The sequence below is a fragment of the Sceloporus undulatus genome, chromosome 6, assembly GCF_019175285.1.
Source record: "Sceloporus undulatus isolate JIND9_A2432 ecotype Alabama chromosome 6, SceUnd_v1.1, whole genome shotgun sequence".
NCBI classification, from domain to species: domain Eukaryota; kingdom Metazoa; phylum Chordata; class Lepidosauria; order Squamata; family Phrynosomatidae; genus Sceloporus; species Sceloporus undulatus.
Genome location: NC_056527.1, coordinates 128068056 through 128094403, shown reverse-complemented (window position 1 = coordinate 128094403; position 26348 = coordinate 128068056).

Here is a 26348-nt window from a genome sequence, read left to right as displayed (position 1 = left end):
TGGATAGCTATATTCAAACCCACATATTAATCCAATATTTCTTAATCAGGTCATCTTGCAGAGGAATTGGCAACAATTACTCTCCACAACCATCTCCAGATTCTTTTTCCTAATGTACAAAATTCTATTGAGAAAGCTTCCACTTCGGAAGGTAATGTCAACATGGGCCGAGTGACAGCTCATCACACTTTTGTCTCTGTTTTTCTGCAGTAATCTAGCCTTATTGTTAATTTCCTTTTCGCTCCTCGGGAAACTGCATTTACAAGCTTTTCCCCCATCAGATCCTGTCAGTGGCAGCCTGCCAATGTTCAGTTCTTGCTTGATGCAAGCATTCACATTGTACTAGTGTCTTAAGGACACTGATCATGCTCTTGGAGAATCATTGCTAGGCGGCTTGTATTGTTCAGATTCTCGAATCAGCATCACGTCTGTTTCCAATGCTCAGACATGAGGGAGGCAGCCTTTATGCATCCAAATATTGATCAATGTGGATCCATTCCACATGGGACGCATAATGGCCAAGGTTTGGAATTATTGCTTGCAGACCTCCTCCTCTTCCTCTGGACAAGCAGCATGCAAAATGCAGCCAAACACTGCATGTATCTCTAGGTCCATAGGCTGCCCCCCCCCCCCCCCCCCCCGTTTTTTGAAAGTACTCTTTCTCATTTAGGGATTTTCTTATAATAAGCCTCTGTAAGAAAATAATCCTGCCTGACTATCCCTAAAATTCATGAAGGAAAAATGCAGACTGCGCTCCAGCTGCAACTGTCATCTGTAGCAACAGAGAGTAAAAATAAAACAGCACCCCAGAGTCTCTGGTTTCCAAGTGCTTGAAAATGATCAAGATTTCCTCACTCTTCCCTCACCCTAAAGACTGGTCAGCATGAAGACATCAAAGCCCAAGCGTTCTCTATTGCAAGTCCCAAGTACCATAACTTCCGTAATTGATCATGAGTGGGTTAGACGTAGACAGGAAATGGTTCGCAGATGCGGTCTGCCTTGTTTCCCACAGTCACAGCCTCCCTGGATGCATTCATCCTCACATCTTCTTTCAGTTCTGATTTGCTACATTTCATTCGCACATTAACATGTATTAAGATTCCATTTGAGGACCACAGATGAATATCTATTCCCTGGTTTTCAGTGTGAGGTTCCCCTACGTTTCAAATGCTTGATTAATACACTCTGAAGTGGCCAAATGACTCGGTGCCATTAATCATATTCTTCAGTTGCTTCATTACCTGAAATCATTAGAGCTGGAACTGGAGCTGTGAGCTGGAGCTGTAAGGTGCAATGCTTGCATTTGAATACCCATTGTAACCAATTTAAAGAGCTGCTGTTTGCAGTATATATATATATATATATATATATATATATATATATATCTCACAGAAAGTTGAATAGACAGTTTGATTTTTTTGGAGTGTAGTAAGCCAGCCACCAGTCCCACTACCTCATGCTTAGCCACATTTTCTACACCTAATCTATATAAGCAGAGCCTGAAGAAGAAAAGGTTAGAGGACAACAGAACAGCAGTCTCCCGTTATCTGAAAAGCTGCCATGTGAAAGAAGATGATTTTGTTCTGTCTTGCTCAATTGTCCCGCAGGGCAATTAATTGTTCGTTGGCAATTAAGTTGAAAACAAAAAAGCCTTCCATTCATTCCAATAGAGGTTCTCTGCTGCTAAACTTAATCACAGTCGTCAGAGAGAGAGAGAAAGAGAGAGAGAGAGAGAGAGAGAGAGAGAGAGAGAGAGAGATGGGGGGATAGATGCTCAGAGAAGAAAGATGCTCTGTGTTGCACTTCTAAAAGAATTACACTCCCGGACAATGTCTAGACACTATGGATAGAGGAGCTTTTTGATGGCCTCCATTAAAAGACCAGAAGGCTTTGCACTTGGTCTTTGCCCAGTCACAGGGGGCACAGGGCATAGAGGAGAGAATATAAATTATCAAACCACCCAGCATCTGTCCGCCTTCTTCTGGATCACTGTAACCTACCCACCTGTCCTCAGTGCAAGGTCAACTATGTTGGTCACTGTGGGGCTGGGTAGGATCCCCCCCTTTTTTTTACTACTGCATGCTTATCTGAAGGGACATGGATAATTTACTGTGGGAGGTGTCATTTGACAGATAGTGGGTGGTATAAGAGATCAGTTTATACCTTGGCACCCCTTTTGTGAAGGGTTGAGCTCTGGAACTGCCTCTACAGTGCATGGGCCCTTGGAGGCAGAGAAGGAGTCAGCTCTTGAGGCTGATCTGGGGGTTTACTCCTTCCTATAAAGTTTTCCTTCCAGTAAATGACTGCCTTTGGATTGCCCTGTTTTGGCCAAGGGAAGGCTGAACAGGTGATCACAGGTTGACACCTGGAACTCAGCCGGATCCACAGATTAATACAGAGGCCCTTGTTTCAACCCATCCCCTTGTGTTAAGTGTCATTGTTACGTGGTTGGTCCTTTAAAAAAAAACCTGGATCTCTCTGTTAGTGGGTGGATGGATGGGTTTGTCTCCTCCATATTTTTTTTGTCTCCCTAAACACTAATGTTACAGTGTACAGAATGGTTGTGTGGTCATCTCTCTTGTCACTTCCTTTGTATGCATCTATCTATATGGACCACAAAGAAAGTCAGAAAAACCCACCCCAAGAAGGGACAAACCCTAGAAAATTCAGAGCAAAGAAAGAAAGAAAATATCTTGCCCCTCCAACATCTGAAACTGCTTCTTTCCCTTTCTGGGCACCGTTGGCCTCATCTATGCTCCCCACTTGGTGCTCCATCCTATCCCTCTAAACCCCAATTTAAACCTGCCAGTCCATCCTACATGCCCAGTGTTCTTCCATGGACATTTCCATGGCTTCTTCACTGCCCAGTTCTCCACAAGCTACACAACATTTGGAACACTCATTCCCCTTCATTGTCTGTAATGCAACACACTTGATTTTATTTTAATTCAGTTTATGCAGGCCATACTGATTTATGAATGAGGCAAGTAAGTGAAGGGGAAATGCATACATTTTGGGAGCACAATCTGAGAGGAAATCTGTAAATTAAATTGGGATGAAACCATGTCCCTTCTGTTTGCTTTTGCATTAGCATGCTATCATTTATTTAGAATTTCATTTTGGTACGAACTAACTGTGTGTGTGAGAGAGAGAATTAGTAAGAAAGAAACAAGAGAAAAGGCTGATGGGAAAAATGCTTCAGCTGTTACCAAATTTGCATTTCCCTCTGCATTATTGCAAATTAATTGAAGAATGTGTTTTGTTTGATGTGATTTAGATGAGAAATGCTCGACCAACTTTGCATTATGTAAAATCCTAGATTCTTGGTATTATTTCTAATTTTGCATATGCAATGTCATGCAATTTTTTGTTCTGACGGGGTTTTGTCAGATTGGCATGTTTTGACGTACTAGGGAAAAGAGAGTGATTGTTTTACGCCTTGCCTGGTGACATTGACAGGAAGAATAAGGGCATTCACTGGGCCAGACATTTTCCTTCTACATTTCTTGCGATCCAGAATCACAAGAATCATACGAAATACAATTGGCCTTCTAGTTTGGGTCTATTTTGATTTAATTCTACAACCTCTCATAAAAGCTAAATGGAAAGGGCAAAGAACTGGATGCCAGAAATAGAAATCAGGTGTCAATATAATACATTGCATTCCTGTATCAGCAAAAGGAAATCCATTGCATAAGCAAATTTCTAGAGTAGATTGTCTGGAAAACACTGTAACAACACTACAACCAAAGAGAAAGAACACTGTCAGGTATGGAACTTCCATTACATCTTATTATACTCCTTCTGGGATATTTCAAGAACATCGCAAGGAAGAAAAAAACACTGGAACCTACTAGGGAACCCATTAATCTTCACTCATACTTTACATCAAATGTTAGAAACAGTAGAGTGCACCACAGTGGAAGAATGAACAGGGAGACTCAGGATGCTGATGTTGATGAATAAGTTTGCACATTCCAAACAGTCTCTGGAAAGGTTTAACAAATGGAGGATATTGTTTTGGGTAAAATGTCATTTATTTATTTTATTTTTTTCTTCCTGAAACAAACCTAGAGGATGGATTCTTCTGTCTTGCTTGTTATAGTGTTCACATTTTTCCGCAAGCACAAATTGTTCCACTTATTGTGTAAATCTGCATTTATAAAGTGCCTGCATGAAAATTAATTCACATATGGAAATCAGTGGACATTATTAACATATTTTTGATAGAGCTTTCCCTAACATGTTCCTGTGTGTCTGCCATTAATTTATTTCTCTCGCTCCTATCTATCTATCTATCTATCTATCTATCTATCTATCTCTTAAAGTTTATGGAGTTTGTAGAGATGTAGAAGCTGTGTTTAAGATGGAGGTGGTGGAGGAAGGTTTGGTGCAGGTAAAGGCCACATTCTTTGCTGCTACAAAAACAAGTTGCTGCCTCCTGTTGCATTATGGGGTTTGTAGTTCTCTGAGGCTTAAGGGTTTTCTGGCTGGGAGTTCTAAATGCCCTTCCCTAAACTGCAAAACCCAGAATGCAACAGGAGGCAGCCAGAGCAGTAAAAGTGGAATAGCAGCATTATAAGAGTATAGTGCTGTAATCTATAATGGTGACAGGGATGCAATGACAAAGAATGTTGATGCTAAAAGTCGCCTGTATGAAACATTTTATATCTGTGATGCAGCACATTGCTAATCTGGGCCCAAAGCACCTTCCCACTTCTGGTTTAGGGCAATGCTCCAAGATATGATACAAATACCATGGCCTCAGCATTTCATCACAGGTCTAGTTTCAAACGCTTGTCCTCATTTTGGAGCAGGAAAATTATAGGATAAGATTGATTTGCTTTGTTCTCACCCTGTGCAACTTTTGACTTCTTGAAACTGCAACTTGATTGTCAATGTGATGTTTCTGAAAGTTGGTTTAATCTGTTCGTCTGTTGAAATTTTGTGTGAACATCTGCTTAACAGGGAGTTTTTGAGCAGGCCCTGCATCATGCTCTATCACCCTTTTGCAGGAATAAATCCACAGTCTATGGGATGCGTAGAACATAGTTAATTTTCGAAAACTATCACCTAGCTGTGCATTTTAAACCGACTGGAGCTATGACATCCACTGAAAATGCAAATGGGAGAAAATTAAGACTTTGAATGAAAAATGGAGAGTGAAGATGGGGAAGAATTTCATTTGGTCTGTATTTCTAAGCAAACTAACCCAATTTACACTCCCGAGACAAATATGCAGATTGGAGCAGATTGTCCGTTTTTAATATTGTTCTTGGCTTTCAAACTCAAAATGAAATATTTTGGAAAGTTGCATGAAACTTTTCAGAACCTGCATCCTGGAGCAGGTTCTGTAAAACATTAAGTTGGGTATGTAATGCAGGGATTAGGGAAAAAAACACATATGAAAATAAAAGAAAATTATCATGTAGATTTTAAAACAAATTGCAGATTGGTTGGACATTGGATGGAACAGACTTCATCACTATCCCCATCCTTTCTCAAAAATAAAAGGGGCAGGCTACAAGGAACATCCCAAATAGCATTCTTAACCATAATACGAACTGAGTACAAAACAGGTAGATTGTGCCAATCCAAAATGGAAAATATCAGCCCTGCCTCTAAAACCAAATTCAGCTGGACATAGGGTCACGAGATAAGATACACATTGTGACTCAACATCGTATCATGAATCTGGATCCATAGCCACCCTTCACTATCCATTCATATTGGAGTGGAGATTAAAGCGAGTGTAGGTTTGTGGAGTGAGAGTGTTACTGGGAAACTTCAAAGAAATTTCCTTATTTTCTTCATGCTTCTGTCACTTATGGTGCAAAAATACCAGAGCATGGGAAGCTATTGTCTGGACATTTCAGAAAGAAAAATTGGCAAGGGCTGCTGTATGCTGGAACTCAGACCATCTGCAAAAAACATGCTGGATCCAAGGGGATCTGGAGTTGGCAATCAGCATATTTGCTCTTTCAATTCCACCAAAGCCAATTACACGTCCTGGGGAGGAGAGTGCTCTGTCTGTTCCAACTCCAGCTGAAGTTGAAAATTCAGCTGCAAGTCACAGTGGGAAGCTCATTTGAGGAATCCCTGGTGACAGCTGATTTAGAAGAACCTGCAGTCACCAGCATTTGGAAAGCTGCGAAGAGTATTTTAAATAGACTCCGGGGCCCCCCAGATAACCAAAGTAGCCCAAAGGAAAGCACAGATCAGGAATTCCCTTATGTTCCTCCTCGACTACCAGATGTTTATGACTAACAACATTACTTTTTGGAAAAAATATTTGAAACTGTGAGCTATGGTATTTTTAAAAAATGATTGTGAGACACAGTTGCTGATGGAAATAAAGCAATGCATGTGTTAACATGAGAGGTACTGAGAAGGCAGAAATTGGGATGTGGTAAGAGAAAATGAGGGCATGAGTCTACTGCAAACTTTTGCTGCATTAGAGAAAAGCAACTTCTTTATTTTTTTTCATTGATCCAGAACAGGGAGAAAGGGTTCAGCTATTCTGAGTGGGGTAATGTCAATCCACAGATAAGTATTCACTCACTCTGAATGGCCTTGGCATGTCATCTATCACGATGACATCCCAATGTGAGAAATACAGATCCCCATAAGGGAATGCTCCCTTGATTGCAATAGGGATGTAAATCTTCACGTATATATTTTTTTTCTGGCACACAAGAATGAAGTAGTTCAAAATTTTCTCCTTTTACTAAGCAAGATTGAAGAATTTTGTGCATTTTAAAATGATTTTGGGGAACATTTTGTGTCCTCACTAAGAAAATTTCATTTGTGAAAAATACTAGATCAGCTACTTAGCTATGTAAATGCTGGTGTAGTTACATAGCTAAGTAGCATCTCCAGGTCCAACCACCAAAATCCTGTAGGCTGCAGCTTCTGTGAGCAATGCCTGTTCTTTTGTTGATCAGGATGTAGCAGACCAAAGTCCCTCCTCTCTCCCTCCATCAGCTGGAAACAGGATTTCTTTTGCAGCATTAGAGGGCTAGAGCCCTGTCCTTTATTTCTCCTGGCATCCACATTCTCGCCCATGTATAAGGTACAGATTTTCTGGCATTATACAACTTTGAAAGAGTTTTGTTCTGCAGTTGAAGCTTCAGAACTTTGTTCTTAGGCGGAATCTGTTTGCTCTCCCCTCTCTCCTTCTTGATTCATTTGAAATAGCTCACATATTGCAGAAAACATAATTGGTCAGACTGGAGTCTGGCCGACTTGGCATGGGGCACTTCCAGAAGCAAATGGGGACACTTGATGGATCAGTGTTCTGATCTGATGTGGCAAATAGTACTCTCTGTTTTCCCAGGAAGAGAAACATGTGCAGTCAGCAGTACCCTTCCTCTTTGCAGTATGCATCAAATACTTAATTACCTAATTGCACCCTTTGCAAGTAAAGAGGAAAAGACATCTGGCAGAGTTTTGTCCTCATAAATCTTGGTCTTTTCACCTGGTGGCTGGAGATTTCAGTAAAGATAAAAATTCATGACTTTCTAAGTATTACTAGAACAGAAGTTATATGGGCTGAATAATGCAACTCCAGGAGATTTGTGCTAGAACCTGTAGCACATCCCTTTCAGGTGCTATGGGGGATTCACCTGAGCAAGGTAACTAGAAGTAAAATCCCATCAGACATCAGCAGCATGGCATAAAAGCATGTATCTTCAAGCATTCCTGAAGTGTTGACTGTCTGGAGTATACCTTCAGGTTTTACAATAGTAATAGCTCAGCTATTTTTTCTCATGGTGAATATATCACATAGTTAGTCCCCTGTTCAATTTGCAGATTTGAGAGAATTCAGATGATCCTAGTAGCCCAGGCATTTGCAAAAGCAATCCTATATTTGGTTCATTAAATCAGCAAATCCAACATTTTGGGTTGTGCTGGAACCTGATATCATGAATCATTCTTCTTTGAAAGAAACGTCTGCACTATGGGAAAGGATCTAATGTCTAACTTTCAAGTAGAGCTGCTATGTTTAATAGGGGCAAGGATCTTGTTTTAATGTTTATCAGGTTCCAAATCAGGAAGATTTATTGTAAAGTTCCATCAGCAGGAACTATGGCATGATTTTTCCCTCACCTGCAAAATCTGCCTTTTAGTTGATACAGCATCCCCCTCAACCCCACTATTTACTGCCTGGTGGAAATGAGCTGAAGAAAGTGTAGTGGTTAGGATGCAAATTCTTTATCCTTAGGGTTGTAATGTCAATGGATTGAAATTACTACAATGCTTCAGCTAAGGACATAATTGAATGTCAAAGCTGGAGGAGATGAAAACAATGGGACATGTCACTACGATAATGTACTGGATGGGGTAAAATGATCCAGTGAATTTTATTATAATAATAAGATAGTATTATTTATACAAACCTATACCTTTAATGCACTGAAGATCCATGATTTCACTGGTACAGGTAGTCCTTCCAATTCACAGCTACTTCTCTCTGTCCTCATTGTTTCCATGAACATTTCATCGCCTAATAATCAATTCTTTTGTTGTTGATAAGTGTGCATGCTTAGCTTATCCTTGGGTGGCAGCTCACTGGCTCTGCCACTGGAACCATAGCCTGAACTTTATCAGCTTGATAGAAACTGTTGAAGTGTGTGCTATGCTGGAATAGCCCTGAGAGAACAATGACCCTTCTACACCATAGTATAGTTGTTGAGTACTTTGTACAGCAGTGTTTCTCCAACTTTGATCCTCTGAGTATTTTGGATTCAGAAGTCCAGCTATCTTGGCCAGTAGTTTAGGATTCTGGGAGACAAGGTCCAAAACATATGGAAGGCCAAAGTTTGGGAATCATTGTTGTAGAGGACTATATGTACAGTATGCATGCATGCATGTATGTATGTATGTATAGTGTGTTGTTCATTCTGAGAAGATGGAAAAATTGGCTCTTTAGTTACATGTGTGTAATATCTTCTGGCCCAATCCCCTAGCCCCCTTTTAACCAACAGTAGCTACATAAGATAAAAAGGCCCGTTCAGCTGCCAACTGGGGCAGTAAAGAGGAGGATGTTTCAGTGAGCGAGTGAAGCTTCAATAAGGAATTGTAATATGGGTTTTACTTCTGATTGTCACAGCTTTGATCACTGGCTAGAGGTTATAGAACAATCCTCCTCCTTACACCTCAGTTGGCAACTGAATAGACCTTCTTCACCTGACTCTGCTGCCGGGGGAGTGCTTGTGGGATATTTTCAGGGTTTTGCAAGAAGATTATTGAGTACAGAGAATTTAAATATCCATAACTCTAATATGGAATGCCAGCTGCTTTTTCTTTCTCACTCACTTGGGGCTATCCTCTGTCATGCTGTAGGGATAAGGGAACAAGTGGTGTGCAAGGGCTTTGCTTGAAACCCCAGGCAGATGCTGACTATCATAATAGATCAGGTGTGGGAATCATGCAGCACTTGGAAGAGGGGATTCAGTGAAACCTCAATGACATTTTTGCTTCCAACAAATCACATGGGGCAGAAAAACATTCCTTGGAGCAGATTCCCTATTAAAAACTGTGTCACACCCTCCACGCCTCCACAAAAAATAAGAAAAAAGGCTCCAAATGCTCACTGATGGCACATCATTTCTGATCACCAAAAACAGTGACTGGAGGTGCAGGGTGGCTGTCCAAGGTCCTGAAGGAACCAGAAAGGCCTCTCCAAGCCCTGAAACATGTATACTATGGCTGTAAATAATATTAAATTACATGGATGGATAATCTCAGTTGATATAAATCAGGTTCTTGTATTCCTGTAGTGACAGATGGCATAGGTTTGTAGCTGAGCATTTCATAGCTACACAAAGCAACAAAGGAAAGTGTGAAGGTGTCATTTCCAATGACCTTATTCCTGAAACATCCCTGTATGTGTATAGCTCAGGAAGCAAAGTTGTATTGCTTTGTTTTGTTTTTTAAAGATCATAACACATTCTCTCAACTCCAGTCCCTCCCTCCAGGTTACTTAACAGTTGCTCAAGCTTATAATTTCCTCTTCATCCTCTGTCATCTCCAGTTTCATTTTTCTAGCCACAACTAACACCTCATCTTGTATATAGCTTTGTAGCTCACAGAGCCTTGCTAGAGTATTCTTTCTTTTTTAAAAAACAAGTGTACTCATGTTGAAGCTTGTTTTTTTATATTTTTGGTGAAATCATTTCAGATCCACATAGACAGACACTTAATCTAGGTTGCTGTTAGAGAAAATAAATATTATGATATCACTGGTATCAGCTATACAGGAGATGTACTTTTTTTACAGGTTGTAATATTAAATATAATAATTGACTAATTTTAAAAAAGGGAGAGAGGCTCTTACTGAGTAGGAATGAATCACTTTAAACTCATTCTATGAGGGACCACCAAATGCATCCAAACACGAATCAAGGAACCGCAAGAGACACTGCAGACTGGGTCAGCCAGAAAAATCAGCATTAGCAGAACATGTTATAAATCACCCAGGACATAAAATGCTATTTGAAAACACTGAATTGTGGACTATGCCAAAAACTATCAGGTCAGAATGCATAGGGAAGCCACTGAAACCCATAAACACCTGGACAACTTCAACAGGAAAGAAGAAACCCTTAAAGTAAACAAAGTCTGGCTACACATCCTGCAACCATGTTTGCCATCTTGACCACACTCTAATATTACTTGACCACACATGTTGCAGTTGTCAAATCTGAAATGTTGAAGGCTACACACCACTAATGTAGACCTAAAGCTGCCTTTCCTCTTCCTCCACCTGCCAGGCATCAAGCCTTTTGAGCAAGTAGCCACACATGTTGAAAACACAGTTGCCTGCACCCCACCCCACTCTGGAGTGATGGAAACTGCTATGCCAACTTTCAGATTGAGTCTGTGTTTCCCTCCACATGATTTCCCTGAGAGTGATCGAACTTCATGCAGTCCTGCTGCTCTCTAGGGGAATTGCAGTTTCTGCTACTTGAAGTATCTGCCTTACTTTGCCTAATGGAAGGGCCAGCCCTGCTTACACACACACACACACACACACACACACACACACACACACTCCGAGTTACTATTTGGGGGACAGCCCAGAGTATCTTGTCCCCAGAGCTGCCCCAACCTCCCTCCATTACTTTAGCTCTCCATTCTGATCTTGGGCAGCTGTTTGCATGTGCCACCCAGAGCAGCCACCATTGTGATGAGTCAATTGTTTCTGATGTCAAAGTGTGGCATCTAGCTGGGCACCTCATCCTGACCCCGGAGTGAAATGACCCTCCACAGTGGCCACCACAATTGGTACCACAGCAGGACATATGTGCAAAGAGCTGTCTAGCACCAGAAATGAAAGCTATGGATTTTCTGAGAAGATCTGGAGCAATTGGGGAGTTCTCAAAATCTGTGGTAAGAAGATTATACCCTGGGTTTGGCACTGAATGGCCCAGATGTCATCTGGACTGTTTATACCAGACTCAGGGCTTGGGGCAACATCCAGTCTCCCTGCTGAGAGGATTGGGGGAGGCCCAGGCTTCAAACATCTTCACTGGAAAGTGAAACATCAGGTTGGAGAAATAACCATGATCAGCCCCTAGTATTAGGAGCATCCGAAGCTGCTTAACACATCATCCATCTAGTGTTGTCTTCTGTAACTGGCAGTAGCTTTCTAGGGAGTTAAAATTCTTTCTTAGCTCAACCTGAGGATCCTTCTTTTTTCCTACTGACTGCCCCTAATATCAGAAGATCCCCTTCTTCCACCTTTCTGTATAATTCTATGATTTCTCCCCACCTTTCCACCTTCATTCCTGACAGAACAATGGAATGGAAACAACTCCCCCCACCCAAGCTTTTTTTTTTTTTTTTGAAAAACCACTTTGAAATCAATAAAGCATAAAAATGTAGGAACACACAAGTTTTGGTTCATCAGTTGCAGAAAATAGGATTTTCTACTTTAAGAAAATGAGATCTTGTACTCACAATTCCCTTTAGCATAGAAGCAATACCTTCCCACTCTGGTGTTAGGCAGAACCTAGCCCCCAAAACCACCGCCGCTTCACTCAGAAGTCAAGCTCTGTTTTGCATGATCAAGGAGTAGATAAAATCAAAAGCAGAGACAGGAAAGCACACACAGAAGAAATCAAATTTTAAACAGCCTTGTGTTTGCCCAGAAGCAAAGTAGAAGGTCTGATTAATCCCTTGCTTATTACATTGTTTAAATTTATTCTGGCAATATGTCGGCAAGGCTGAACTCAAAGAGGAGGGAGGGGACTTCACTGTTGAAGCAACCCAGTTGCCAGCTTCCAAAGGGCTGACCTCAGTTGACCTGACAGTCTTATTCCTGATTCATTGAGGAGCTCAGATATATTGTCCATGAGTATCCATGTAGCCTTGCTGAACCTTAGGGGCTAGGATTTAGGGGGTTTTCCTTCAACTAATTGATGGCCAGGTCAATTTGGATGGTCTGAAAGTAGATACCATACATCTCTGATTTAGATTACCAATGTCATATTTCTGCTCTTTTTCTTGAATGTGCTGAATATCACCAATACTGGGGTATTATTACAGTCAGCCCTTCCATGGATTCTTTATCCACAGATCCAAGCATCCATGACACTCTCTCTCTCTCTCTCTCTCTCTCTCTCTATATATATATATATATATATATCTCCTTAATTTTGCCATTTATATAAGGGTTACCACTTTACTATGCCATTGACTTGAACATCCATGGAGTGGATGTGGGTATGTCTGGAATCAAATCTCAGCAGATACCAAGGGCCTACTGTATTACTATCCATTTTCTTTCTCTGAAAGCACATGTTTTTGCTGCTGCTTGATAGTGTTATTTGGCAATGCCAGTGAAGATGATGATGATAGTTTTGTGTGCTCTTCGTCATTAACAACATTTCTCTCTTGTTGCCTGGCCACATGCTTTTGACCACACTTTGATGTCTCTCAGCCACATACATCCCAGTTTTCATCTGTGAAATGTTGTAAAGTATGTAAATAACTAAGAGTGTACCTATCACTATAACATTGTAGGTACTGCACTCCTTCTCTGTTTACTTTATTTATTCAGAAGACTGGGATCTGAATCAATTTTTACTTCAGACTAGAGTAATCCTATTAAACCCATGGAATTTACTGCCATGTTGACTCACCATTCACTACTTGATTCATTGGATCTGCTCTAGGTACTAATAACAATAGGATTTGGGTCTAAGGTCCAAAACACACTCAGAAATAATCCAGTTTCAGACTGCTTTAATTGTCTTGGCTCAATGCTAGGAAATTCTGGGAACTGCAGTTTTGTGAGACACTTAGCTTTCTCTGTCAGAGAGATCTGGTGACATAATAAATTACAGTTCTCAGGATACTCCAGCACTGAGCCAGAGCAGTTATAGCAGTCTTCATATTCCAATGCTCAAAACCACTGCACCATGATGGCTCATCTTCACTATCAGCCTTAAAATATGTACTTCAAGCCACATAGGAACATGCTGGTTTTCAGAGAGAAACAAAATGTTTTTTTTCCCCTTCCTTTTCTGATCAGGATAATATTAATGAAAACTTTTTCTGACTTTTGTTCATTGGAAAGTGTCAGTTCTTCAGATTAAAAATGTACTTGCTTTCAATATTTGGATGAGAAAATGGCTGTGTTGACATTTCTAATCATGCTGCTGCTCTCAAAGCCATTCCTAGCTTCTCTGCATTGATTTCTATTTCTGTTTCCCCAAAATTTCTTTTTTAAAAAACACACACAGATGCCCATTCCTCTTTGAAAAGGAAGCTAGGCTATTCTCAGAGGTGGGGAAATCTGTTTCCTTGGAATGCAGAGAAAAATACATCACAGCAACTGACATAACAGAAATATTAAAGTCTTAAGCAAGAGAGAGTGGCGGGATTTTTAAAGCATCAAATGACACTTCAGACAATTTCCTTCTGGATCCTGGAAAGATTAACTTAATCTGTAGATTTATATATTAAATGCAATGGCCAACCTATGCAAAATATTAAAGTGTCAAATGAAAATATTTTGGCTTCTGGCTCCTTCAGCTGCTCTGATGTAAATCAAAAGAAACTCTAGCCAAGGTGGCAGTCATGAAATACTGAGGATGCACTATTCCAAAGTGTGACATTAACTGAGATGCTGCCAATGTTCATATAGCATCCAGTTGCAAGTCACAACTAGAGGAGATTGGTTGAATCAACTGCATAATGGCACAATAACATTTATTTAAATTGAGTTGATTCATGTAAGTCTGCTTTGGTTGGAACTAGTAACTGGAAATAGGCATTGGATCCGATGGCATTTTGAATGCAATAATTTATGAATCAGAGGGGTTATGATTAACTGAACTGTTGATGCTGAATTAAGGTTGTCCCTTCTTTTTCCTGAGTTGTTCCTATTCAGCAAACAGGTACAATGTGATCTTCAGCTCTACTTATTGAATTGGAGACTTTTTGGATAATTTCTAATGACGTTAATAAATTTTCAAATGTCATAGTGACTGGAGACAGAAAGAATGGGCTTTGGAAAAAAAAAGACAAATGCAGAAGAAATCAAAACTGTCAGTTCCTGTACATTCTTAGGCCAGTTGTTATTTTATTCATATGCTGAATGTAACATTTCAGATATCTGTGTTATTTAAATTAGTTAGCTGAGCTGATGAGAGATTTTATTTTTGAACTTGGGGGGTGGTAAAGGTCCATCCATCAATACTGCTCTCACAAGTTAGCTATCTCCTCAGATGAGCGAAGATGACACAGGGTTTGGATTTGCAAAGTAGTGATCCAGGACTGTTAATGACTGCTTTAAGTGATCTATTCTCTAATGTAATGTGTTTAGATTTGGCTGGTGCAATCCCAGAATTGGAAGCTGGTGTGATGCTATGACATGAATATTGCAATATCATAGAATCATAGAATCAGAATTGGAGGAGACCACAAGGACCATCCAGTATGACTCCTTGTCATGGATTCCTCTTACTTAGATAAACCCTTCTCCATGAAAATTAGGAGTTGATCAACAAGGAATCATGAGTCAGATATCCATTTCCTTACAGCATCTTCAGATTTCTATCTAGCATCTCCAAATCAGCAGCTAACTACCTATAACTACCCAACTATGAACATCAGTAAGATCACAATTCTGTGCAGATTACTAGTGAAAACCACTATCAAGCCATATCCATCAGCAATCCTGGAAGCATATTAATCCAAATGCTGTATCACTTAGTTTAGCCCAGGAAGATTTTCAAGAAAAGTATGACTGGCAGAACATACTTTATCAGACAAACGATTGCATGCCATATTCAGCATGTCAAGAAAACAACAACTGATCTGTGTTCATGTTTTAGGAACTACAAATCCATATGCTTGATAAAAAAAAAAAGGAACAACAAGCCAGTGGCAAAGCATTTCATTTCAGATAATCTCAGCTCTCTGATTTGTAAATTGTTGCCATAGAATTTTATCTGATAGAAAAGGAAAGGAAAAAAGGGCTTCTGGATTTAAAGACTTGACACCTTAACACCATATAACTTCAACCTGGATGATAATCCCTGACATCGCTCATCCATAGCAACTGTTCCACTTCAAGATATCCCATCTTCAGTGTTCCATAACTACCACTTCAGCTACAGTACACTTTGATTCACATCAGAGCAGCTGAAGGAAGGCGTAGCTAAAATGTTTTATGGTAAGACTTTAATATTTCACCTGCATTGGTCACTGCAATACATATACAGTACTAGGGATTAGATCAGTGGTTCCCAACCTTCCTAATGCCGCGACCCTTTAATACAGTTTGTCATGTTGTGGTGACCCAAACCCATGAAATTATTTTCATTGCTACTTCATAACTTTAATTAAATAGGTGTTTTCCAATGGCCTTAGGCAACCCCCATGAAAGGGTCATTCGACCCCCAAAGGGGTCCTGACCCACAGGTTGGGAACTACTGGATTAGAATCATTCTTCCAGGATCCAAAATAAACCTGCTTAAAGTGGTGTTTGATAATTTAACACACACACACACACACACACACCATATACATTTGCAAAGCCATGAACCATGCCTTGGCAGCAGTGGGGTTATTACATACATAAGCAAGCAATTTGCCCTCTCAGTAGCAGGCATGGAGGAGTTGGCTGGTTTCATAAAGCATCCTTGTTTTCAGAAGGTGCCAACCACATACTGCTGCATAATTTTAATTACTCAGTGTAGCATTATTGTGGATGAAGAACCTCTTTGTACATTGGAACAGACAGACTGTTTAGCTGAGAACAGCCACAGTCTGAAACTGACAGCAGGAGTTCTGTGGTGTTGTCTGGCAGATCTCTTGCTGCAGATCATAAAGGATTAATTAAAATTGTATAAAGCTGAAAAGAGGCCCAAGGTAAACATAGAGCCAAGTGGAATTGCACTAAGCAGTATTCTGAATGTTAGTTCTATAGCCTGGGGCCTGGAAGGATCGACAGATTGCTCTTCAAACTGGGCAATACAGAACTCTAGCGTAAGCATCCATTTGCCTAGCATCTTTCTTTAAAAAAATCTTGGCTTGAAAATAAATCTTGGATAGTGGGACACATGTTCTCAGAATCCATGTATGTACTGTCCACAAAAGAATCCTGGAGGTGGTTACGATCTATTAAGTAGCTGATGCTTTCATTCAGCAGAGCAAGGGATCCTTCTATCACTTTGATAATTTTATTTTAGTTCTTGCTCTATTTTATTTTTGTAAAAATCCATCCAATAATCACAAATCCCTGAGCCCATAAATTACAATCATAATATATACAATAAAATAACTAAATCCATAATAATTACATATACCGAGGATGAAACCATTTGAGGAATAAACTTATGATTTTCTGTACATAATATATTAGCAGTGACCCAAGCGCCTTCCTTAATACTGGAAGTAGGCCAAGATGGAAAGACAGTGTATAAAGATTAGAGTGGTAACATAAGAGAGGGCAGATTTCAGATTATCTCATTCATTGTAAGGATCAGCCTATGCCCTGAGCCAGATGAGACATCTTTTTGGTGAAGGAAGGGCCAGCTGGGGTAAAGGATTTCATCATATGCTGATGGATCTCAGGGATCTCAGAAGATGCTTTGAAGAGCCATAGAACATCTTCAGTGTCCAAAATCAAAACCACCCCTTTTACTGAAAGGTCAATAAATCCAAGATGAAACCTATATCTGGCAGCATCTGCAAGATTTCTGTAAGTCACCAGAGAGAAAATAAAATAACTTGGCTAAAATTCTGCATTGTCCTTGTCTCTGCCAAAAGTATCTTCTCTTCTTGTCCACACATGCATGTGCAACCTACCGTTATGTTGTTGGTGTGCCTCCTATGGTCATCTATTTACTTTGCGGTGGCACTAGTGAGGTGTGCGTTATTTTATTTCTTCAGTTGGAAGCTGAAAGAAAATGTTATCTTCCTAGATCTCTTGCTTCCTCTAGTGGTCTGGATGGGTGATATTTTCTTTAGGTATGTAGCTGTATGCATGCTGCTTGGCCATGGTCACTCTTCTTTGCCACTAAATGGCCAGAAAAGTAGGTTGTATGCATGGAGGTTGTTGAAGGAGGTAATGGATACCTTACTTTTACAATAAGCTTAAAAGAATATAGACAGTCATTATCTTGATCTAAAAACATCCTAGGAAATAGATTCCCATATTAGAGCTTGTTGACAAATAGGAAGGGAGAGGTATATGTCCTATCTATCTATCTATCTATCTATCTATCTATCTATCTATCTATCTATCTCCACCAACAAGATTATGGTATTTGGGTTGAATTGTGCTACCCTGCCTAGATTTTACATCCATCCAAGTCAGACCCTTATTCTGTTTGCATCTACATTCAGAGTTCCTTAATATTTAGATAGATATTTTGATTTTATAAGTAATATATAGGGGCAGGGACACAAAAATGTGCAATTAATAATCTCAATCACTGCAGGGTTATTCTTTTAAAACAAATAGTATATGTGTGACTGCACCAGCACAAAATAACAAGGTTTGCCCTTTTGCTTTTTCTAATTCCAAAATACCCTCAGGCACCAATCCACCTTCTACAAGAATAACCTACAAAAACCCTCAGATGTTTTTCTTTTCTTTCTTTTTTTTAAAAAAAGGTATTTTGAGAAAGAATGCCAGAGAAAGTGTGCACAGCAGGAGAAGGGAAAGTCAGGGGTTGCTTCAGGGCAAGACAGATACATTGGCCAACTCATGTGGATGCCCACAACTTAGAATAACAAAAAATGCTGCAGGGCAAGACTGCGCAGTAGTCATGGCTTAGACTATAATCAAGGGCATAATGTGCAGCAGGTTTAAGAGGACCTAGGGAACTATATATGGGGAAACTAAAAACAAAGCCCTGCGTGCTAAAAAGCAAAGTTTCTTCGTCTTGCTAAAACACTGGGGAACACATGGCCAATACTTACTTTTGCAAAGCCTGCCACTGAAAAAGGGCAGGCTCCTCATTGAGATCCCCCCATGTCAAGAGGAGGAAGAAGAAAGAACAGCAAGAAGGATGATGTAGTCCACCATAAGGCAGGATTGGACTCTATTTGCTCAGGTTCTGGCATCCAAAGGAAACTAGCACTCAGTTCATTTAGGCCAGAAGCAGGAAAATGATTGAAATCAGGCTATAGTTGTAATTTCTGGGGAAAGTAATGGTGCATGTGATAACTTCCCAACTCCAGGAGTTCCTGGATAAAATGCATTATCTTAAAGTGCAGGAAGTACAATTTGAGATCGATTAGCAACACAAAAAGATACTTCTTTTTAGACTCAGGTCCTTTGAGATCCTGGATCTGAAAGGAACCTGGGTTTCAAAGCAAGTATCTTTTTGTGTTGCTAAAGGAATTTAAATTTTAATATTCTTAAGTTATGAACAAAGTTATTCAATTCAGTGTAAGTAGCCTTGGCCTGGACACCTTTCTTGTATTCCTTTACATGACTCTTGCCCACATTGTCATCTCCAAATCTTATGGCGAGTAACAATTTCTCAGAGCAACTTGCATGCAATACAGAATAGCATGGCAATACTTTGCCCAACCTGTACGTTCACTAATACTTTCTTTGCTGTAATAACCCTCAATTAATTCAGAATTGTTTTCTTGCAGTAACAACCATTATCTTCCTCTAGAGATACATAGCCCTAATACTCTCCCATTACCTTATCATACTTGACAAGCCAGTATGCATAAGCCCCAGAAAATCTATATTGTTGCCTGTGAACAACTTGTCTGAGAATCCCAAGAATTGTGCCATGAGGAACAATATAATATCCATTAGGCATTTAAATATGGCACTTCAATGACAAATTTCTCAGTTTATAAGCTCCTGATGTTTTGCATCAATACACTTGTTTAATTCAAACCTAATTCTGTTTCTATCCACTCGCAGCATGCAGTGAAATGCTTGGATGACTTTTCATCCTGTTTCAGAATGTCACTCAAGTGTTTCCAGTCATCAGTCCTGGTATTCCCAAGTGAAAAACTGGTACTGGCAAGCTACCTCCTGGAAATATTTTGCAGTAGGGGGAAAGAAAACTTGCTGGTGCTTCTAGGCAAACTAGTGTCTTTTCAGCTTGTCGCTATTGTCTAAAACCCTTTCAGCAAAAGTTGTTGAGAAATGGCATTTGTTGCCGTCTAGAGGTAAAACCATATCAGGTTGCATTATTTTGGGCCATGATGCAGACTAGACCTTCTGTTGATAGGTTTGGTAAGCTTGGATTCCTTCATTCCAACTCTTGCTGTGGCTTCCGAGGGAGAAGGAGAGCAGCCAGCCCAGCTCCATCATGCCTGGGCTCCAGTGTCCAGTATCTTGTAAGAGACCCTCCCTTCTCTTCCAACTGAATTACTGCTGAATCTAATTCCATCCCTACAATGGCATCCCTGGCATGTATTTTCAAGTGACACAGTACTGTATCAGTACCGTGAAGACCATACTTCTCGACTCCTGCTCAGTGTTTCTATAAGCTCCTTGACAGCTCAATTCAGCATCTTTTCATTTAACTAGTCTTTCCCTATTTTCATAACTGATGATGAGAAAGGCATCTCAATAGCTTCATTCTCTAGCTAGGAGAGTTACCATACATTAAAGTGTTCTTCTCATAAACTGCATCACATTTTAATCCTACCCTGAAATCAAATTCTTTAAGCATGACTACCTAAGGGGAGGAAATTAACAGTGAATACATTTTATTCGACGTCCATAAACCTGCCTTCATATATATATATATATATATATATATATATATATATATATATCATATTGAGAATGCATATTGCAAGTTACTTCTATAAGAAAGTAGGGCATGTTTCATGTTAGGATGATGATAATGATGATGTGTAATAACCTAAGAAAACTAATGGATTAGTAAGATAGTGCCAAAACTGGAATACATTTCTTTAATAACATTCATGTAAATACAAATATAAACATAGCTCAGTGTTCAAAACATTTAAATGCAAAACATACAGGACAAGAGAAGAATTACAATAAAAATGAAGCTGATACAAAGTAGTGAATATGTTGTGCTTTCTGTTAAGGCGATGCAGTATTCAAATTCGGTGCAATATTTCCAAACAGCAGTTAATCCTTTGGACCATTTAGCTGCTGTCAATAGCACAAATATGCTAGAGCCTGTGTAACTATAACAAGATCTAGAGCTGGACAGTGGAGTTGTGTTCCAATGTTTGGGTTACATACCTAAATTCCTAAAGTGGTTTTGGAAAAAATATAGCCTTCAGCAACATTTCAGAAGCTCTCTGCAGTCAGTTCAGAACTCTGGTGAACTGGTTAGACCTTGCTCTTGCAGCCTATGAGAACTTGGTTCAGGGAAGGTGACAGAAGGAGAGAAAGGAACTGAATGAATACCACTTTCACACAATGAGTATCAAATATTTTTCCTGAACCTACAGGATCAGCCCCAAAAGAGGGATGATAGATAACAAGGGGATAGCAATACTCACTCCATAAATAGGGTTGGGTCAGTTCACATTTTAACATGAACTTTGACTAATTTTGCATTTCATATTGATACCAATCCAAGAGCCAAAGTGCAGTCATTCCGAATTCACACTCCTCTGAATTTTGCAACCAACTTTGGAATAATGGCGGGCATTCTGTTCAGTAATTATCATGTTGTAAATCTGCCCCGTGGCAATTTATTTTTACTGTTATCGTGTGTACAATGACCAAGTGTAATTTCTCCTCCACACCGACACCTGCCTGGGCCCTCCCCCAATTTGGATATTTCCATGTTGCCGAAGAGAATGGGATATAGACCAGCATGCTGTACCGCAGACAGGTTCTTCAACATGCCTGTTGTAGAGTATACAGCTACAAGATCTCCACTCATTGTCCCAGTCTCTGATAATATGGAAATGATCATGTTCAGGCAGGCTGCACTACTGAAAAGGTAGGTTTTTGGAATAGCATTATGACACATAGGTATGGAAATACAGTTGGTCCTCCATTTTAGTGGGGAATCCATTCTGCCCCCCCCCTATAAACGGAGTCTCGCACTTATTCATGCCCAATAGGCTTGAATGGAGTGCGTACCCATGCATGCAGCAAGGGTACGTGCATTGGGCATGTGCTACATTGCAAATAGTGGCGCTCACCCCTTTATGTATAGTCAAGGGCATTAGGAGGGGCGACTGTATAGCTATGTCTCCTGATTTGGGATCTCGTTCCATATGTACAAAAATGAAAACTATATAAAAGCAAAATATAGAGGACAAGACAAAAATATACCCAGGAAGACTGATATCCATCAAAGGTCATGTTAAAATAAATCAGTTCCATCTCACAGGTGTGAAAATGTTCATAAAACTGGGTGTGTTAGTGAGAGTAGCATTAAAATGTATTATATTAAGAAACATGTTTGCAAATACAAGGATATTAGACGCACATATTAGAACAAATGCATGATTAAATGAATGTGTTAGGGCAGATGCACATTAAAAACATGCAGATTTTCATGCAAACTTTAAAGGTTCTCAGATTTCTCAAAGATGAAGCAAAGTTTGCATGGGAAAAATGATCAAAGTTTCCGTTGAAATGAGTTTAGGATTGGAAAAATGTGGAACTGAGAAAAAGGAAAATTTCTCCATGCCTGCACTTAATAATCCACATTTCAGAATGAGGCCAGACTTCATCCATAAGCATTTCTGAAGTATGAAAGCTTATCTCAGACTTCTCTCATAAATGTACCTGTATGCAAAGGCATTTTTGTTTAAGCAGGCTTTTAATAGTGAAGCAGGGATGTTTTTTATTTATTCGTGTGTTTTATTTGTTTTTCTCTTTTGTATGGCTTTTGAAATGTTTCATCATGTTTAGTTTGGAGATTTTTAACTGTTTTTTTTTAATTGATTGTAAATTTTTAATTTTTATTTTATTGTAAAAATTTGGAATTTTTAACTCCCTGTTTTTGGAAGCCGCCTTCGAACTCTCTTTGGGAGAAAGCCGGCATATAAATGAAGTAAATAAGTAAATGTAAACCAACTGTACAAGATGCATTCTGTTAAGCCTGTTGCCATGGCCTATTTGCTTGAATTCAGGAGAGTGGCAGGGCAGATGGACACATATAACAATGTGTACAGTAGAGTACAGTATGGTACAGATGGACACATAAAATGTCCCCAAAAAGGGTGCTTTCAGCAGTAGCCAAAGAATATTAGATCTAGCTGTAGTTCATCTCCTTAACTGCCTAGTGTTTAATGGAGACTGATAGTGAAGCGGTGTGACAGCTCAGTCTGCTTCTTGCTTTTTTCTCAGTTTGTCAGAAGTGTGTTGAGCATGTGACAGAAACAATCAAGGGGAAAGCCGATGTCCTGTTTTGGAAACACACAGCGAAGGCGTCCAGACTTCTATCAATCAGGAGGAACTCATCAGGTTCATGAGGTTCCTAAGCATTCTGACAAAAACCAGAAACCAAAGTGACAGATGGCAGAAGTTGTAGGCTAATTTCAGAACGGACTGCAGTGTCTGGCATTGTACATCTATCCTGTCCAAATGGGACATCCGTTGGGTGGGTTTTCAAGGCTGCAGGAATGGCATGGGAGCTTTATGAGTAACAGAACATTTAAAAATTAGTCCCCTTTTCAGCCATCCTCTATTCAAGCAACCTCCAGTACAAAATCTGGAAAGTTACTTCAAAGAAGGATGCATACAATGACATGCTGAAGCCATCCATAATTGAACAGTGGGACCAGAGCTCTCTCCTGACACTGCTCTGTTGTGGGTGGCTTCAGCATGTTCATTCTTCAACAGAGCAACTGTCCATGCTTTTTTCCCAATGCCAGACATATACCAGTTTTTCTCTATGTGTGAACAACCTGAGATTATACTTTATCATTGCAGGAATGGATGTACATGTTTGCTGTAGTAACTGATATAACAGAAAGTCTTAAAACAACATGTTTTGTCTTTCAGCTTCTTCAGTTTCTCTGATGGGAAGCAAAGAGTGCTGTAGTAAGTGTATTCTTTAGGAAACTGTGGAACTAGCATGGCAATAGAAACTGCTGCAATAAGACTGTGGTAATAGTATCACAATCATGACAAATTGAAAATAATAAATGCTATTAGCTAGAATTTAGGTCCAAATCATACTGCAGGAATAATCCAGTTTGAGACCGCTTTAACTGCTCTGTCTTAATGCTATGGAATCCTGGGATTGCAGTTTGTTGTGGCACCAGGGCTCCCTGACAAAAAAGGCTCAATGTCTCACAAAACTACAGTGCCCAGAGTCCCTTAGCATTGAGCCAAGGCAGTTAAAGCAGTCTCAAAGTGGATTATTTATGCAGTGTGGATGCAACCTTTATTGCTTACTGATGTTAAGTTGACTTTGACTTATGACAACCCTATGAATGAGAAACCTTCATGTCACCTTGCCATCAACTACCCTGTTCAGATCTATCAGACTCAGGACTGTGGCTACTTTCATTGAGTATATTCATTGGAATGGGGTCTTCCTCTTTTTCAACTCCCTTCTACTTTGCTATGGATTATTGTCTTTTCTGGTGAACCATGTCTTCCCATGATATGACCAAAATACAACAGACTCAGTTGATTCACCTGGGCTTCTAGGGAGATTTCAGATTTGATTTGTTCTAGGACCGTTTATTCATAGCAGTCCTCAGTATATACAGAACTCTTCTCCAGCAGAACATTTCAAATGAGTTTCTTTCTGTTAGCTTGCCTCGTTGTCTAACTGTCAAAACCATACATGAAAATGGGAAATACAGGAGACTCCCAGGTCTGGCCAGTTACTATAAATTGTAACCAACAATAGCTAACTACTTTGAGATTTGGGGACTACAGTAATCTTTTTTTAAAAAAGTAAAATGCCACATTTGAAATCCCCCAGGTTTAATTCTTACTGTCTGCAAGAAGCTAATAAACGTAAAATATTGGGTAGACAGATGGACCAAAGGTCTTTTCAGAAGAAATAGTTACAGAATGAACCAACTGAGAAGCTGCAAATGTCACAAATATGCTGAGCCTAGCTCTCTATTCAGCACATATCTGCCCCGTTTTTATTTAGTCCTACTTTATTCTTTCATCCATAGTATCTCACAGGAGTAGCTTCTGCAGTGTTTTACTAAGCCCATATGTGTTCAGGGCTGCAGATGGAACCTAAAGGAATGAATGGAGCCATGTAGGTGTTTTATGCATTCAGTCTGATGGCCAAGTTTGCCGAAGCCTTATGTTCCTAGTCAATAATCCCCTTGTAGCTTGTTTGTTTAATTCATTGCAATGCTATATCAACCTTCCTGGGCTGAAGCCTCAAATATTTGCAAACTAAAATATACATAATGTTGGTCATGATTGCAATGCAGCTGCAGATGCTGCAGTTTACACAACAGAAAATGGAAGACAGGAAGCCAAACATACTAAATTAATTAGGGTTATGTCCATAGACTTTTTCTGGTTCCGACAAGCCTGTGTGCAATTGTTGTTTCCCATTTCTTTAGGGCTCAAGCTCATTAGTTTAACAGGGATGTTTTCAAAGTGCTCATCTGTGGAATTAAAGGTGACTGGATAATTATGGTGAGTAAATGGGGATAATATTTATTTTCTGAGCAGAAGGATTCCATGCCATCTTCGCTGTCAAAGAGGCCATAAGCACAGGCCTCTCAGCCATGCAAAAGCTTGCTTGGCTGCTCTGAAACCATGTTGGAATAGACCTGTTGTGTTGGGAAAGGTGAGCAGGTCCAGAGAGATGGTAGATCTCCTCTTTTCCCATCAAGTGTGCAATGATCTCCTTATGTATTGTTGGCACTTTTTCCTTCCTAGCCTTCCCAGTTCTTTTCCCTGTTCATAACATGTTTAAATTATTCCCATTTAGATTCATTTATTTAATCACCCAACAAAAGGAAAAGCTGTTGTTAATTGGCTGCTATTAGCATACATGCACATATGAACACATGGAGTCAGGCAGGCAGCAAGTACTCATACAAGCTGAATTTCAAAAGCCCTTTTGAATTTGAAAGCTGACTGTAACACAATATCTCTAGTCTATTTAAATGTTATATACAGTATAGCTATGAATAATTCTAGCGATAGGCACTTTGGTTCCTCATTTTCTCCTCCTTTTCAGTGGCAACTAAAAAGGCTGCCCTTAGTCAGAATCAATTTATTGCTTTCAAAAGGAAGGATAATAAAACTAATATTTCTGGTCCATGTTTCTGTTCATATTATAATATTAAGGTGATTTATAAAGAGGGCTGTTTCTAGATTTTCTTAAAAGGACAGGCAGATACAGTTTCTCCTGGGTGGGGTTCAAAATATTCAAAAGAGCTCTCCTACCATCTCCTTCATTCATTCAATAAATAAATTGCAATGCCACGGCTATGGTTATGCACAGATTTTGTACGGCCAGCGTTTCAAAGAAAACAGACTTGTTCCACATTTCCTGGAATAACATGTGTATCAGTATGCAGTATGGATCCAATCATGGATCACAATGGTTTCACATAGAATAATAGAATCAAAGGCCTGTTACAGACTGCCAAAATAAAGCTGCTTCAGGTCTCTTTGGAGGTATGCTGTTTAAATGATGCATGCATCCTAAGAATCCGGAAGCTGCACCAAAGTTGCACTCCAGTGCTTAGGAATGGAGTGTGGTTTGGCGCGACCTCTGGACTCTTAGGAGCCATGCATCATTTAAATAGCATACCTCCAAAGAGACCTGAAGCAGCTTTATTTTGGCAGTCTGTAACAGGCCAAAGAGTTGGAAGAGACTACAAGGGCCATCCAGACCAACCTCCTGCCATGCAGGAACTCACAATTAAAGCATCCCTGAAATATGGCCATCCACCCTCTTTCTATG